Below are 7,059 nucleotides of genomic sequence, written 5' to 3' on the forward strand. Positions count from 1 at the left end.
ATTGTTGAAGTTTGGAGAGGAGCGATTTGCAACATTGTTGACTTTGCCAAAATGCAAAATTGGCCAGAATTCCGAAATGTACCGAAAATTAGCCCCTTGAATTAGGCATCCTATACTGAGAGATCTGTCGGACCGATTGCCTGTCCGTAGGCGCAAACGTACCACCTTTTCGGTTTTAATAAGAAATATGTCAGGGAATAAAGGGAAATTATATACGAATTGGAGATCTAGTTTTATTGTAAAATGTACACAAACCTCATTTAACATTAAAAATTTATAACAATAATACGTAGCATTTATAATCAGTACACAGTATTTAAGTATTTTTAATAAACTTTTGTATTACATTGAATATATGTCAGACGCGATAGGCCGGTTACGAGACGATATCAAGAAATAAATAAACAAGTAACATCGAATTTTGAATTATGGATTTGAATTTCGCGTGTTTTTCTGCTGCCATCTAGCGGTTAAAATGCTGAACTAATTGTCTGTTCTGTTCTGTTCTGTTTATTAAAGGCTTCGAACCAATTCAGGTCCATATACCCTGATCAAGTGATATACAATCTTATAGTATAGAATATATGAACTTACTACTAGTGATAACTGTATGAACTAATTTTCGGAGTTTAGCAGCGCCTCTATTCGGGAAAATGCTCAAGTTTGTCCTCAATAATTCCTGTTTTCACTGCTAGATGGCGCCATTATCACAGATTTTTACCGACATAGTCGGTACATTACCATCATGTCGGTAATTATCGTATAAATGGTGCCATCTAGCCTGAGGAGTAAGAACTATTTCACGACAAACTTGGACGTTTTCACGATTGAGGCGCTGACGTCGAAAAATAATAAATTTAATAAATTTTGTTCTATTATGTTTAACAATGATTTTCTGGGTATACTCCAAGCATTTTGATGTTATAATTTAGCAGCATAAATATCCTTTGATCTCTACTTTTGTCAATTGCTTCAAACAAACTGATTCCAAGACTTATTTACACGAACAATTATATCTTTGTCTTTATTAAATAATGAATTTTGGACCAGTTTCTGTCCATCAAATAAACGTTAAAAGTCTTATTAATAAATAATATGCCTGGCATGATGTAAAATTGCGTGTATATATATTGACAAATTTCTGCATTCAGTCCGAGTTTCGTTCTACCTATTGACCACTAGATGGCAGATAGTATCCTTGCTCTGTTATCGGACCATATCACAGCACTCGTTAATAAATCCAAGAAAATTTAAACGCATAGAAACGAAATTCAATGTTATTTGTTTATTTATTTACTGATCACTTTTCATAACTTATCTATTATGTCTGGTATTGATTTACTGTTATCTTATCAAGAGAAGTAGCTTCTTCGAGAATACGAGTTTCGTAGTCTCAATTCGAGTCTCGTAGACCCATTTGCTCCTTCCTTCTACTGGAAGGTTTTTCACGATTACCACAGGGATGTATCAGGGACTTACATATGGTATTTCTAGGACTCCCTCAGGCCTCGACTTCCACGGGGGATCTTTCGTAGATTTTGAGAAAAGAAGGGCACCGTCTCCACCTCGCAGAATCTCTCCCTTAACTTCTGCTCGTCCGTCGGGCTCCTTTATTAATCCGTAAGACGTTCTCGAAAGTGGCAAAGACGTTAACAAACGTCGCAAGCTGTCCGGGCAAAGAGCAGCGGAACGGGGTGTTTTGTCGCAGCCGTTCAGCGACAAAAGCTGCGGGACGCATAAACATCCCGACGCAAACGGGCGCCAGTTTCCCAAGCCGCAACGAACGATCCCACCCCGGCAGCAGTCGCGCTAAATAATCATAACTCAGAGAGACATTTGTAACGCCAGCCTCTCGCTCGTATTTATCGCTGTTGTTGGACGGTTTGTTGCAGCAATAACGGTAATGGGCCGCCCCCGTCCTGGCCACTCCGAGAACGGCACCCCTTTCGGACCACCGCCCCTGCGCGACCCACGAATCCGACGCCATCCGCCGGGGGCTACCCTTTGCCGGGCGATTTATCCTCGGGTAATTAGCACGGGTAATAATTAATGCCGCCGCGCATTGTGCTAATTATCGTCGGAGAACCTTTTAAGAAATGAAAGAACATTCGAAATAAAACAAAAGAGGCTCGAGCTGACGTGGGACGAAGGGGGAAGAGGAAAGGGGAGGGGGAGATAAATAGGACGGTGGAAAGATATTTACAATCCCGGGAAACGAGTCTCTGTAATAATAGGTGGTAACGAGAGAGGGAAACTGTGCGACAGGACGAGGAGTTTCGAGTCGATCGTGATCGATGAGGGTGGGAAGAGGAATCGTTTAATTCGAAACGATCGGGGCGCGATCAGGCGAGCGATTATCGGTCGAATGGTGAGAAGTCTGAGATTTCTCTCTGCGGTTCGGTGAGGTCTAACCGCTCTAAGCTGTCGCGATGAGGGATATCGTAGAGTATTGCAAATATCGCGGAGATGTTGCGGCGATATCGCAATGCTGATATCGAGGAATATTACCATGCGTAGAAAAAAAAAGAAAAAAATGAGAGAAAAAACAGGTTTCGATAAGGACGGAAGTAGAAGTGCAACGGTGGAAGGCGGTTGGAAGTGGCGGTGAGAGCGGGGAACGCAGAAACGCGGCGAGTCGGAAGATCTCGGGGTCGCCGTGAACGGATCTGCTGGATGTTTGCGCGCCTATATGTATTCCAAGCCAGAGTAAGAGCCTTCGTGGCGTACGTACACGGCCAGGTAGCGCAGGGAACGCGAAATGTGTGCGTGTGGTCCCCATACAAACGACAACCAACGGAGCCAAGCAGCTATCCATCAGGGTGCTTTTGTCGCCCTAATGAGAGACTGAATTATTCAGCTTACGGAACACCCCTCTCCGAGGACCCCTTCCTTCCTTCTTCGCCGGGGAACCTGGCTTCCACTCGCTGGGAAAACTTGAGAGTCGGTCGGCCATTCCTGTGCGTAGATTAACGCGCGACTCCACGGAGTCCGAATGACGTCTTGATTTCGTATTTTTGGCGATACGGACGAGGAAGCTGGTACTGGTTGTTTCTACCATTCCTTGGAAATCAAGCGAACGCTGTTCGGTGGCGTTACCTAGAAGAGAGTCAACGTTAATTAAAAAAATCACCGTTTAGACACGAGTCAACGAGTCAGAAAATGAATCATATTTAGATGTACGATAAAAATTTAGGATACGAAACTTCGATATTGGATGATTGCATAAGTTCGTGGCCGATTTAAATACGAAGATCAATGTGATAAATTTCAAAAAATATGATTTTATTAATCAACTATGTAGCCATTTTTTTCTACAATCTAATTTTGCACGCGATACTATAACCTATTCAGTGGGTAAACCAAATGAAAGAAAAACAATGGAGTTGTCATAGCAACGTCTATGATAATCGGGCACTAACTTATGCAATCAGCCAATACTTTGTCCGAGTGCATTTAGAATCAAAGACGTTTGGCGGATCGCACACGGCGCAACCGATTTGAAATTAGTGTTGCAATCCGTTCGCGCTCTTTGTTTTACCTACTCCACTATCTTTGTTTTACCTAGATCCACGGTCACATGCAACTTGTGTAGTTTCAGAGTGGTTTGGAACTGATCGATTGGGCTCGTGTGCGATCGGCCTTTGTCTAATCTGTCTGACTACTGCTCGCTATTTTTACTCGCAACTTTAACCGCGTTTCGTCGATCTTCCTATCGCTCGAAAATGACAAATCCGTGTAAAACGAACGTAATGTAAAAATTTCATCGTGAAAACGATATTTCCAAATGTCTCGAAAGAAACGATTCCCCTGTTCCGTTTTCTATTTCGGTTCGAGCAGTCAAAGGCCACCGATGTATTCCAATTTCGAGGTGAAGCGGTACGGGTTAAAATTGACCCGGGTCCGGCGTTGGACGGTTAATCATCGTCGTCTCGAAGGCGCCACGCGAATACCGTGAAAAATTCATCGTCCATCAAGAGGTATGTGCACGAAGGTCGCGTCCCTATTAAATCTAACGAAGAGATTTTTCGCCAGGGGTTTTTTCTTCAGCTCGCTCGTCTGTCAACTAATTTCCCGGGGATTTTAAAATCATGGCCAGAGCCCGAGCGATTCAGCCGAGCGCATTCCCGCGTCCTTTTCAAAACTGGAACGTGCACCATAAATGCTTGAACGGCCCTAAGACGTCGTTTTACCTCGTGGAACGTATAAATACGAGCCTTTACCTTGCGCGACCTCTTTCATATATAAGTTCGCCGGTATTGCACACGCTCCTGGCCGCCCTATGCAAAGCTCATTTCCTCGGAGATAATTGCACTGTGATATCGCGAAACTCATCCTTTTTGTGTCAAAGTGAGATGCGGAATGTGTATGTGTGTGTGTGTGTGTGTGTGTGTAGACGTGTGCGCGAGAGGGTAAAGGCTGAGGGCGAGGAAGCTCGGTTTTATTAAAGTTCCTTGCACGTTGATGCCTCACTTTTATGTTGCCGTACCACGGCGAAAACTTCACCGTAAGTCGATAAAGTTTGCGGTAACTAACCGGCATTCGAGATTTTCTCATGCCCCGCTTACGTACAAATCCTGTCAGAGGACCCGATGTGGCTGAGTTCTTTGTCGCGTCGAACGATAGGGTTCTCGATAACGGTAACGTCGAGCGATATATAGAATAAAGGAGATTATTTTCTTTTCGAAACGAGACGATATTTACAATCCCGTTTGAAACGACCCTCGCTGTACCCCGCCAGAAGGAAACGCGACGGTAGACGGCCGCTCGTCGCGGTAGCGCGTAAAACTGATCAAATTTTTGTCTCGGCTTAACGATCGCGGGGGCCCACGAGGAGCACGCAGCCGAGAACAGACGTCGGTGATAAGGACGGGCAGAGGGCGTCGAGGGGGTTTTCGCGGAAGGCGGACGGGCCGCTACAACCGCAAAGCTATTATAACCGCTCGAGCGAATCTCTATTAAAACGTGTTTACACTGGCTTAGGGGTTGACTCAAGCCGCCCCACCTAGTCCTTGGTTTCAGCCAACTCCGTTCCGTGCCACCCCTGCAGATACACGTACGGTGGGGCGAGGGTGTGGACCGCGCGGAGGTAGCCCCGCACACACGTGTACAGAGTAATGCCTATCTAATTGTCGCGTGTATGAATAGTGAATCCCTGAGCACTCGAGGCTATGAGCCAGATCCGAGCTAACACAAGGGAGAGCCATATGAGCTAATCTATATTATGATAGCCCGACCTCCGGGCTTTCTCGCTCCGTACCGATTCCCCCCGTGCCGCCTCGACCCCGCTTCGCCCTTCGTCCAAGGGCTCCTCAGCGTCGCGGTAAGAGTTCGTCCATACAGACCCTTTCCTTTTCCACCCTAACGCAGCTTTATTATTACCTAACCGCACCGCTACCGGGCCCTGACGAGGTTACATCGCAACCGGGGGTGTCTTCTCGTGTGGCATACGAGCTCTATTCAAATCTCGCGGCGTGCACGCTTCTACACCTTCCTCGATACGTAATCGGTTACCAAGTCCAACCTGCGACGCTGACATCGCAGGTTAAACGAGTAATTTCGTTGAGAAGAGGGTTACCATGTAGATTTCGAACGCGACGAGGAGTCGTTTAATTCGTTGCGAAGTCATTGGAAAAATTGATAATAATCGTGGGTCTGAGTTGGTTAAAAATCTTCAAGGAGCGAAGTCTCTTGTCCACTTTGGACACGTGAAACTCAAAGCTGCATTCGACAATTTCTTCTTCGAAAACTGTCGACTTAATATTCGAGACCTGTTGTTATGCATATATCGTGTAATAAAAAATTAATTCTTATTCCAACTTTTCAAACAAATACCAACGTTAACCAACAACACCGAACTTTGCTGTTGCAAAACTCGTTTACGAGCCCTTCTGTTTTCACCTTAACGCAGTTTTATCATCGCTTAACCGCGTCGCCGCGACTCCTGACGGAGTTACATCACCGTGAAATTTGTCCATTGAAATCTGGCGGCCTGAATTTTCACCTTGCTCGACGAGTATGCAATCGTTTCACGTCGACTGGTGGGGTTCGAGCTTCGATCCTTCCTCTTCTCTTTTTCAAATATGTAAGGGTCGAGAGACGAGTTTTCGCCTCGATTTGATTTTGCTTTTGCAGGAACGCGAAAGCCTCTGGTCTTTCTTTTTTTTTTTTTTTTTTTCAGAACTCTCGTTCTTGGGAAATTTGTTTTCTCTGAGCTTGGTAAACGTTGACTCTCGCGGGATTAGGTAGATGTGGCGATAACGTTTGAATAATTTACGACTCGCGTTGTTATTCTATATTTTCAAGCTTGCCGTTAGATCTAGTTTCATTATTTATCGTTATTATTTTCGATTTAAATGTCACGCCATTTGAAAAGGATCACCCGTTCTACTCTGTCGATGTCTGACCGTAAAATAATTTACAAAATATTTAGTTCCAACGAAACCTGACTTCTATATAAATTACGCGACGCGATAAAGTCCACGTTGACACGACCAATTCGAAAGACAATTTCACGGAACGAAAAACGCGTTCTCAGCGTTCGTGTAATTTCCCATTTTTCCCCGTTAAATTTCGCGGGCGTGAAACGCGCGATAGTCGTTTACCCCTCTGGTCGCCTATCGGAAACATTCGATCTTTACGGTCCATTCTTTCCTCCTGGTGGCCACGTGCCTCCCATCTCGCGCGTGTACACGCTTTAATAGCGATCGCAACGTTACCGAGGGCCCTCGAACGTTTACCACTATTAGGTCCTTTGTATATAAAATAGAACGCTTCCATCAGCCGGAAGCGCGGAGGAAGGAAGAGGGAAGACGGCGCTCGTTGCAAGAAAACGATGGTGGAGGGATGGGGGAGACATTACGACGAGTAGCTCCAACCCTCGACTTCCGTCGTGATAAATTAACAGAAGCTCGCGACACTTCCAGGCCCTTTGTCGTACGCAAAGACGGTGGAGCGATGTTTAGGGGATGCTTGGCGGACGGAATCGAGTGTTTTTAACAAATTTTGTACTGATTACGTTTGGGGACTCCCCAAATCGCGGGGGAGCCACGTATTCAGCGT

Source organism: Hylaeus anthracinus, unplaced genomic scaffold, assembly GCF_026225885.1.
Source record: "Hylaeus anthracinus isolate JK02 unplaced genomic scaffold, UHH_iyHylAnth1.0_haploid 11985, whole genome shotgun sequence".
NCBI classification, from domain to species: domain Eukaryota; kingdom Metazoa; phylum Arthropoda; class Insecta; order Hymenoptera; family Colletidae; genus Hylaeus; species Hylaeus anthracinus.